General features: G+C 36.9%; 1 pseudogene; it reads left to right on the top strand.

Annotated features, from left to right (window-relative positions):
* Positions 1-499: 499 nt before the first annotated feature.
* LOC105781561 (cytochrome P450 71D9-like) lies at positions 500-7,074 on the top strand (annotated as a pseudogene).
* Positions 7,075-10,382: the final 3,308 nt, after the last annotated feature.

The following is a 10,382-nucleotide window of genomic DNA, read 5'->3' as shown; positions in this document are numbered from 1 at the left end:
ATATAGATGCCTCACTTTTATATCTTTAGTCCAAAATGAGTTTTTCTTTCATTTTAGAAGTCGAGTATTATCTATTTATCTTCAATGGTTGTTACTATGTGATATGCCTTTTCTTTTTAAACCTATCTTCCATTTAATTGGAATACAACTGTATTTTACCGGATATCAGTTTCAATTGCTCTTTTGGGTAGTTTGCTTAACATAAAAGAGTTCAAGTATCTTAGCTGGTGTATCATTATAAATCTCTGCTATAAATATTTAAACCAAGTTGCATCAATGAAGACACCTGAAGATATTGATAAAAGAAAAGGATTCTCCATGGTTATGCCTCTTATACGATATTCCGAGATTATAGCCATAAAAGAAATTAATTTTTTTCATGTGCTGGTAAGGAAGATTATGTTTATTTAAAGCATCCATACAAAATGTCAGCTTTTATAGACAAGCAGGTATCAAGATTCTGCAAGTGTATAAATAACAATTTTGTATAGTTCTACCATGGATAACCAGTTCAAGATGATCCCATTGTGCTTCACCTTCCTTGTCTTCATTTTCATGGTGTTGAAGCTATGGAAAAGATCCAAAATAAAGGACTCGCCTAAGAATCTACCCCCTGCGCCATGGAAGCTACCTCTAATAGGCCACTTGCACCTTTTAATGTTCTCTCTCCCTGTTGAAGCAATGGTCAGCATGCAGCAACCAAGACTATCGAAGGTACTACATGCAGAAGCTGCTGGTTCACCAAGTCAGCAAGTTGTTTATGCTTCATTTTGTAGTTTCAAGTTAATGTAATGTAACTTAGTTGTATTAGAACTATGTTAGATTTATGTTTGAAGTAAAATTGATGTTGATTGAGCTGATAAATCAGCTTTGTCTATTTGTTCAAGTTAATTAACACAAGTTACTATGTGTGTTAGTGGTAGTAGGTGAAGTTTAGGTTAACCTACTATTTTGTCAAGTTGTAAGCTTGTTTATGTATTGGCTTTGTGCCATATTCAGTTTTAAAAGAATGAAATCAATGAAGTTTTCATCCATATGCTCTCTATTTTAGTTTTGCTTCAAAATTTGTTTGAGTCTTCTGCTTTGTTTCTGCTGCAAGTCACAAGACTTGCTCGATAAGCATTCTACTGAAGCTTGCTGCTGTTGCACTTAGATCCAACAATTGGTATCTAGAGCCATATTCTTAGAGGACCTGTTGTTGTTCAGAATCAAAACCATGGCATCATCAGGTTTTTCACCAGCTTCACCACCTGTCTTCAATGGAGAGAGCTTCAACATTTGGGCAGTTAAGATGAGGACTTACCTACAGGCATTCGACCTATGGGAAGTTGTTAACTCAGATGCTGAGCCAGCACCTCTTCGAGCTAATCCAACAGTTACTCAAATAAGGCAACACGCTGATGAAAGAACAAAAAGGCACAAGGCCATGTCATGCATACAGAATTGTGTGACAGATGTGATCTTTATGAGGATCATGGCCTGTGAAACACCAAAGGAGGCTTGGGACAAGCTGAAAGAAGAATTTCAGGGGACTGAGAGAACAAGGCAACAACAGCTGCTCAACTTAAGAAGAGATTTCGAAAATCTCAAAATGAAAGAGGAAGAAACAGTTAAGCAGTACTCAAATCAGATTATGACTGTTGTAAACAGCATAAGGCTCCTTGGAGAGCAATTCAGTGAAGCTAGAATAGTTGAGAAAGTCATGTCCACTCTACCAGAGAGGTATGAAGCCAAAATTTCATCCCTTGAAGACTCAAGGGACTTGACAACTATCTCTTTAACTGAGCTAATCAATGCCTTGTATGCACAAGAGCAAAGAAGAGCCAGCAGACAAGAGGAGCACCAGGAAGGGGCTTTTCAAGCCAAAACAAAAGAAGCCTCGAGCACTAATGCTCATAAAGGCAAAAAGTTCTACAAAAACAGGCCTAAGCCTGATGCTGCTAGGAGCAGTGACCAACTCTGTAGACATTGTAAAAGAGCTGGTCATCCAGAAGACAGATGCTGGTTTAGACCAAATGCAGTATGCCAAAACTGCAAGAAAAAGGGCCATGTTGAAAAGGTTTGCAAGAACAGAAGCAAACCAAAACAGAATCAATTTCAGCAACAAAAGGCAGAAGCTCGAGTAGCTGAAGAAAGCAATGATCAAGAAGAACATGTTTTTGCTGTGTCATGTGCATCAAACCAGGAGAAGGGTTCAAAGGGCTGGCTTCTAGACAGTGGGTGCACAAACCACATGTCACCAGATGCAACTATCTTCAAAACCTTGGACAGAACCTGCAAAACCAAGGTGAAAATTGGAAATGGTCAGTTTATTAATGCTGAAGGAAGAGGAGATGTGCTGATTCATACCTCTACAGGTAGTAAAATCATTTCAAATGTACTTTTGGTACCTGAAATCGATAGGAACCTTCTCAGTATAACTCAACTACTTGAGAAAGGTTACTCAGTTGTGTTCAAGAAGAAAGAATGCCAAATTTTTTATCCAAGTGGATCAAACCTTATAACAGTCACCATGACTGATAAGTGTTTTGAAGTAGACTGGCCAAATGACTTGCATTCAGCTTGCATAGCCTCCACTGATGACTCTAGACTCTGGCACCAGAGGCTTGGACATGCAAACTTTAAATCCATAGCCCGAATGGTCAATGAAGGACTTGCTGAAAATTTCATCGATTCAGTGAAAAATGTTGAGCTTTGTGAGATATGTCAGCAAGGAAAATTGGCAAGATTGCCATTTCCTCCAAGCACAACATGGAGAGCATCAGAGAAGCTGCAGCTTGTGCATACAGATGTGTGTGGACCAATGAAGACTGAGTCTCTCAAAGGAAGCAGGTACTTTATTCTATTTATTGATGACTTTACAAGATACTGCTGGATCTATTTTCTAAAGCAGAAATCAGAAGTTCCATCTGTGTTCCTGAAGTACAAAGATGCTGTTGAAACTGAGTCTGGTTGCAAACTTAGAGCACTGAGGTCAGATAATGGAACTGAGTACACCTTAGCTCAGTTCCAAACCTACTGTGAAGAAGCAGGTATCAAACACCAGCTGACTAATGTGTATACACCCCAACAGAATGGGGTCAGTGAAAGGAAAAACAGAAGCTTGATGAATATGGCAAGATGTCTTCTGTTTGAGAAGAATTTGCCCAAAATTCTGTGGGCTGAAGCTGTTAACACAACAGTTTATCTTCAAAACAGGCTCCAAACCAAGGCTCTGGCTGAGAAGACTCCATTTGAAGCCTGGTTTGGGTTTAAGCCATCACTGGCTCATCTCAGAACCTTTGGTTGTATGTGCTACACTCAAGTTCCAGCTGAGAAAAGAAGCAAGCTAGATAAAAGAGCTCAAACAGGAATCCTGATCGGCTATAGCATGGTTAAAAGGGCTACAGAATCCTAGAACCTGCTACAAACAAGATCTTGGTTAGCGAGGATGTTGTTTTCAATGAAAAGGATCTTTGGAATTGGAAGAAGGTGAACCAGAGGCAGTGGCTGAAGATCTAACACTGGAACAAGCTGAAAATGATGAAAACACACCTGAAATAGATGTAGATGATGTTCCAATCAGAGGCACTCGATCACTGGCTGATGTTTATGAAAGAGCACAAGTGGCCACTATTGAACCAAGTTTCTTTGAAGAAGCAGAGAGGTAGGAGGAGTGGAAGCAGGCAATGATTGAAGAAATCAGAATGATTGAAAAGAATCAGACCTGGAGTCTGATTGAAAGACCAACAAACAGGAAGATAATTGGTGTCAAATGGGTTTATCGAGTTAAGAACAATGCTGATGGTAGCCTAAACAAGTTAAAGGCCAGACTGGTTGTGAAAGGCTTCAGTCAAAGGTATGGATCAGACTACCTGGAAACCTTTGCACCAGTGTCCAGGCTAGACACCATCAGACTGCTAGTTGCCTTAGCAGCACAAAAATAGTGGTTGATACATCAGCTTGATGTAAAGTCAGCATTTCTCAATGGATACCTTGAAGAAGAGATTTATGTGGAGCAACCTCAAGGCTTCGAGGTGTCTGGCAAGGAAGAAATGGTGTACAAGCTCAACAAAGCCTTGTATGGCTTGAAACAGGCTCCAAGGGCCTGGTATAGCAGAATAGATGGCTATCTGACCTGTCAAGGATTTGAAAAAAGTCTCAGTGAGCCAACTCTGTATGTTAAAATGACTAGTGCTGAACCTCAGCTCATTGTTTCAATATATGTCGATGACCTACTGGTGACAGGAGGAGATCAAGAGATGCTAAGCAGCTTTAAAGTCAAAATGCAACAGCATTTTGAAATGTCAGACATGGGATTGATGTCTTATTTCTTAGGCATGGAAGTAACTCAAGATGAGAATGGAATTTGGCTAAGTCAAAAGACTTTTGCTATGAAGGTTCTCAACAAATTCTCAATGGAGAATTGCAAAGCAACCAACACACCAGTTGCTGTTGGAGAAAAACTCTCGAGCCAAGATAAGCATGAAAAGGTTTGTGAAACAACCTATCAAGTCTAGTTGGATGTTTGTTGTATTTGGCGCCACTAGACACGACATAATGTATCTTTGTGAGTCTACTATAAGGTTTATGCATTGTTCAAATGAAAGTCATTTTAGAGCTGCAAAAGGGTTCTAAGATACATCAAAGGAACCTTGTGCTATGGAATAAAATTTACCAAGGCTGAGAACTTGAAGCTGGTTGGATATTGTGACAGTGATTGGGCTGGTTCTTTGGATGACATGAAGAGCACGACAGGTTATACATTCAACCTAGGCTCTGCTATGATTTCTTTGGAGCTCAAAGAAGCGAGGAGTAGTGGCTCGATCATTGCGAAGTAGAATATGTGGTAACTGCTGCAAGATCAATCAAGCCATATGGCTCGGAAAATTTTGAAAGATATCAACCATGAGCAAAAGGAAGCAACAGAAATAATGTGTGATAACCAATCTGCTGTTGCAATTGCAAAAAATCCTGTCTTTCATGGAAGAACCAAGCACTTCAACATCAAACTTCATGCAGTTCGAGAAATGGAGCAAGCTCATGTTGTTAAACTGATTTATTGCAGTTCTGAAGAGCAAATTGCTGATATTTTAACAAAACCACTCAGTGTTTCAAAGTTCCAACATCTGAGAGGTAAGATGGGTATTTACAGCATGCTAACCAAGGAGGAGTGTTGAAGCAATGGTCAGCATGCAGTAACCAAGACTATCGAAGGCACTACATGCAGAAGCTGTTGGTTCACCAAGTCAGCAAGCTGTTTATGCTTCATTTTGTAGTTTCAAGTTAATGTAATATAACTTAGTTGTATTAGAACTATGTTAGATTTATGTTTGATGTAAAATTGATGTTGATTGAGCTGATAAATCAGCTTTGTCTATTTGTTCAAGTTAATTAACACAAGTTACTATGTGTGTTAGTGGTAGTAGGTGAAGTTTAGGTTAACCTACTGTTTTGTCAAGTTGTAAGCTTGTTTATGTATTGGCTTTGTGCCATATTTAGTTTTAAAAGAATGAAATCAATGAAGTTTTCATCCATATGCTCTTTATTTTAGTTTTGCTTCAAAATTTGTTTGAGTCTTCTGCTTTGTTTCTGCTGCAAGTCACAAGACTTGCTCGACAAGCATTCTACTGAAGCTTGCTGGTGTTGCACTTAGATCCAACACTCCCCCATCACCGCTTGACCGAATTAGCCAAAAGGCATGGTTCCCTGATGCACCTACAGCTTGGTGAATTATCACACATTTTTGTTTCGTCTCCTGAGGCTGCTAAAGAAGTGATGAAAACACATCATATCAGTTTTGCTACCAGGCCTTATCTCCTTGGTGCAGAAATCGTAGCGTATAATTTTTCTGATATTGGTTTTGCACCATATGGGGACTATTGGAGGCAGCTTCGAAAAGTTTGCACATTGGAGTTGTTAAGTATGAAACGTGTACAATCATTCCGATCAATCAGAGAAGAGCAGGTATCAAGTTTAATTCGATCCATCTATTCTAATACAGGATTGGAAATCAACCTTGGAGAAATGTTATGCAACTCACCATATAACATCACTTTAAGGACTGCTTTCGCCACAAGATGCAAGCAACATGATGCATTCATTTCAATTACGAGGAAACTGGTGGAAGCTGCGAGTGGTTTTAGTATTACTGATCTGTTTCCTTCCATCAAATTGCTTCCCATGATCAGTGGGATGAGAGCCAAACTTGAGAGGTGGCACCATGATTTGGACGCGATGCTTGAAACCATCATTGAAAGAACATAGAGCTGGCAATGCAAATCCGGAGGACAGTGATTACGTAACAGATGATCTCGTTGATGTTCTTCTGAATCTCCAGGATCACGGAGGCCTTGAATTTCCCTTAAGAACTGACAATATCAAAGCTGTTATCCTGGTTAGTAGATTCATATCTTGCGTGTTCATTTATGTGCATAAAGATGTTCTTTGGTTTTAGCTCGTGAGAACTTTTCGAGGACATGCTTATTCTTTGGGCGAGACATCTTCAAGCCGCGAGAGAATGGGCAATGTCGAAATGATAAAAATCCTAGAATCCTTGAAAAGCACAAGCCGAGGTGAGGCAAGTCTATGATAGAACGGGGATGTCAACGAAGAAGACCTTCATGAATTGAAGTACTTGAAGTTAGTTATGAAGGAAACTCTAAGGTTACACCCTCCTTTACCTTTGCTACTTCCAAAGAAAGTAGGGAGAGATGTGAAATTAATGGATATGAGATACCAGCCAAGACCAAAGTGATTGTTAATGCATGGGCCATTGGAAGAGATTCCAACTATTGGAAGGAAGCCGAGAGGTTCTATCCAGAGAGATTCATAGATAGTTCGATTGACTATAAGGGACCAACTTGAGTTTATTCCATTTGGTCTTTGGAAGGAGGATATGTCCGGCATGTCATATGGTTGGCTGTGGTTGAGCTTTCCCTTGCACAATTACTTTATCATTTTGATTGGAAGCTCCCTAATGGTATGAAGAATGAGGATCTGGATATGACCGAGACCTTTGGTGCTACTTCTAGAAGAAAAAGAGATTTGCGCCTTATTCCTATTCCTTACCACCCACCATCATCTATTCAATAGTTAGAATAATATCTTATGTAATATTTCTTAATATTTAGCGATGTTATCATAATTTGAAGTTAAATTGTTTGATAATATTTTTAATTTAAAAATAATTATATTGATGACATATGTTTTTTGCACTTCAGCACATTTAAACTTACGTCCGGAAAAATAACTATGTTCTTAAAAGTAAATTTTATTATCATTTACATTAAGAGATTATAATTGATGCACTCTCGATGTATGAGTCCTATACACAATCAATATACCATAACATGCCATATCATTAATTAACAAAATATTACTTTCCAATAACTACTTAAAAATATATTTAGATCTAATTAAAATTAATTATAACTTTTTATATTTATCTTTTAACAACAACATTAAAACCTTTTGATTTAGGGTTTTCAAAAATTTAAGAAAAAGGCTATATCTAATAATTTGTTTTTAAAATTTATTGGCAGTGATATACCATCTATGGAGATTGAATAGTGACGAGAGGAGACCCACTCTATACTTCAAAGATGAAAACTGCATTGATTTTATGTGAATATCTAAATTCCGTATCTAATTCTCATAAACTCTTTTAGAAAGTGTAAAGGTTTAAGCTTTCCACCACCACCAAACTTTGACCTCTTTTGTTGTTTGTACATTAACTCAAGCTTTTAAATCTTCCTTAGGTATATGTTTTTTTAAATATTTTTAAAGATTCTAAATAAAAAATTTTAGTTTTATTATTAAGAGGTGAGTGAAGCCTTTTAGGATAATTATTTTTTTAATAAAGAATAATTACTTTTATGGGTTGTATTTAACATATTTTAAGGGTAAAGAGTATTACCTTATCGTATTTAATTTCAATTCACTTTAGTCTCTAATTGATGTTTATTTTTATGAGTGATTATTAATTGGGAAAAAATTTCTGATAAAAATGAAATGTGAAGTAAAGATACCTGTCACTTGTCGTAATTTTAAACAAGCAAAGAGATCGGTTAGTTGTTGTAATTTTAAAGTTGAGTGTTGTTTAATTGGATTGATATGATAAAATCAAGGTTGTAATAAAATAAATTTATTAAGTTATTATAGTTTTATGAAAAAATTGAGACTATAAATATTAAAGGAAGTCAACTTGTAAAGTCAAAATGTTATAATAAGCCCAATATAATAAAATTTGTTTTTACGTAATATTATATTTAAATCAACCAAACATATAAATCTTACATTTCAACAAAATGAACCAAACAATATAATCTTACATTCCATTCGTACTCTTATTACGAGACATAATCTAAAACTCAATGAACCAAACACACCTAAGTGTTAATTAATTCGTTAAGCTCTTAGTAGTCCACACGCTTTCTCCAATACCCATGTTTCATTTTCACTAGAACAAACGTGATGCAAAGGATTTATGTATGTCTCGTTTGTTTACTACTGTAATAATATGAGAAAAAAACTTATTTATTACATATGTATTATAATAGTTAGGCATAAAATAAAGAATAGTTGGTACATATTTAAACTTGAAATTAGAAATACAAGTAAAACTCTTGTAAAAATAAGATCTCTTCAAAACAAGCAAAAAAAATTCTCTTTCTGAAAAATAAGTTATGAGAGTGACTAAGTATTACCAATTAAAATAATTTATTCATAACTCATATACTTAAACATGGACAAGAAATAATAGCCCAACCAAACATAATATTAGTGTTATCCTAAACGATTCTAGCCTCGTTCATTTCTTCCACAAGTCTTCTAATCTCTTTTCTTTTCTTTTTTTTTGCACCATCGCATACCTATAAGGTCCGAGCTTTACAACTTGAGACTCATATTTTATATGGATTTGATGGCCTTGATCTTTAAGTGGTTGAAACCCTTATCGAAGTTAAAAAAACGTGATATTTCAACACCAAGTATGAAAGCTCACTAGATAACTTAAGTAAATGAATATCCAACTCGTTTGTAGTTTAGATTTTAGTCATTAATAGGGTAAAAGCTTGCAAAGAATAGTCAAGATGTTGCTAAATTGCTTACATATAAGTACAAAAATTGCACTTGCGAGCAACCCTTTCAACTAATATTTATTTTTACCTAGAAAAAAATTTCTGGTGAGCTTATTGAAACCCCAAAGAACAGGGTCGAACTCCGTAAACCATCATACTCTCAAAACCAAGTCATACTCCAATAATGGTAAAACCAAAAGATAAGTACATTGTGAAAGACCTTGTGACATCATAGAAACCCCTTTACACAAGTCTTGTGCATACATATTAGCTCACTCTATTATTCACTAACATTTGCACTCCTCTGTTATACCCCAATTTGAGTTAAGACACGTGGTGAGCTAGAAAGGCACTCAAATAGTAAGTCTGCCACAAGCTAACCAGGAGGTCACCTACGCGTTTTCCCTTTCAGGATAACCATCCGAATAGGTGCAGACCATCTGTTGTCCAAGTCTCAGAATCTTTATTGGGAATGTGAGGTTGTTAATTACCAAATACCATGTGGACTCAATTGCTCCATACCACTAAGTCAGAATAAATGACAAGATTTGTCCCATTATAAACATCCTTGTCTCATCGAAGTCATCCACCCTACACGTTCTATAATGATGATTTAATGGCAAGTCCAACACATTAACACAAACTTACACGGAACCCTCACCTATAAATACCTCTAGGAGCAAGGAAGAAAGAATCGACTCTCAAATGTACCAAACTTACATTCTGTTAATTCACATTTAGCCCTCAACCTTCACACTCTTATCATTTTCACTCTTTATAACCTCTAACTCTTCACCCCAATTAGGTGAACTGACCTTCACAATAATTAACACACTCTCTTTCATATCTCCTCCTTGTTTTATTACTGTATCAACGATTGGTGCAGTGAGCGTGGGCAATATAGCTCCACAATCTTAAAATGAAACCCTTGCCAACCAAACCAACCAGACCAACGACTTTGCTAACTAGACCAACTTCTTTGCTCCACTCATCACCCCCATTTCACCTGCCTTAAAAACTCTCATTGATTTGAACTTTACCCAAACTCCTTCTCCTTCTAACCCTGCAGGAACCCTTTTGTAGTACGCAAGTTCTCTTCTCTCCATTTTAACAACCTATAAAAGCCTTAAAGGATCCTTATGTCTCCAGCCCAGTTGTTCTTACTACACTAATAGATGTCACTCGCCAGACTACCCTCATCCCACTAGCTACTGCGAAGTATCAACAACCACAAGGTGTTCCCACCCTTAGGTTTTTGGACCAAATAGCTTGTTGTTTGTAAGAGGTTGTAACTTGCCTTACAACTACACCACTTTCAACAAC

This window comes from Gossypium raimondii, chromosome 1, assembly GCF_025698545.1.
Source record: "Gossypium raimondii isolate GPD5lz chromosome 1, ASM2569854v1, whole genome shotgun sequence".
NCBI classification, from domain to species: Eukaryota; Viridiplantae; Streptophyta; class Magnoliopsida; order Malvales; family Malvaceae; genus Gossypium; species Gossypium raimondii.
Note: the sequence above shows the minus strand (reverse complement) of the source record. Positions and strands in the feature narration are given on the sequence as shown.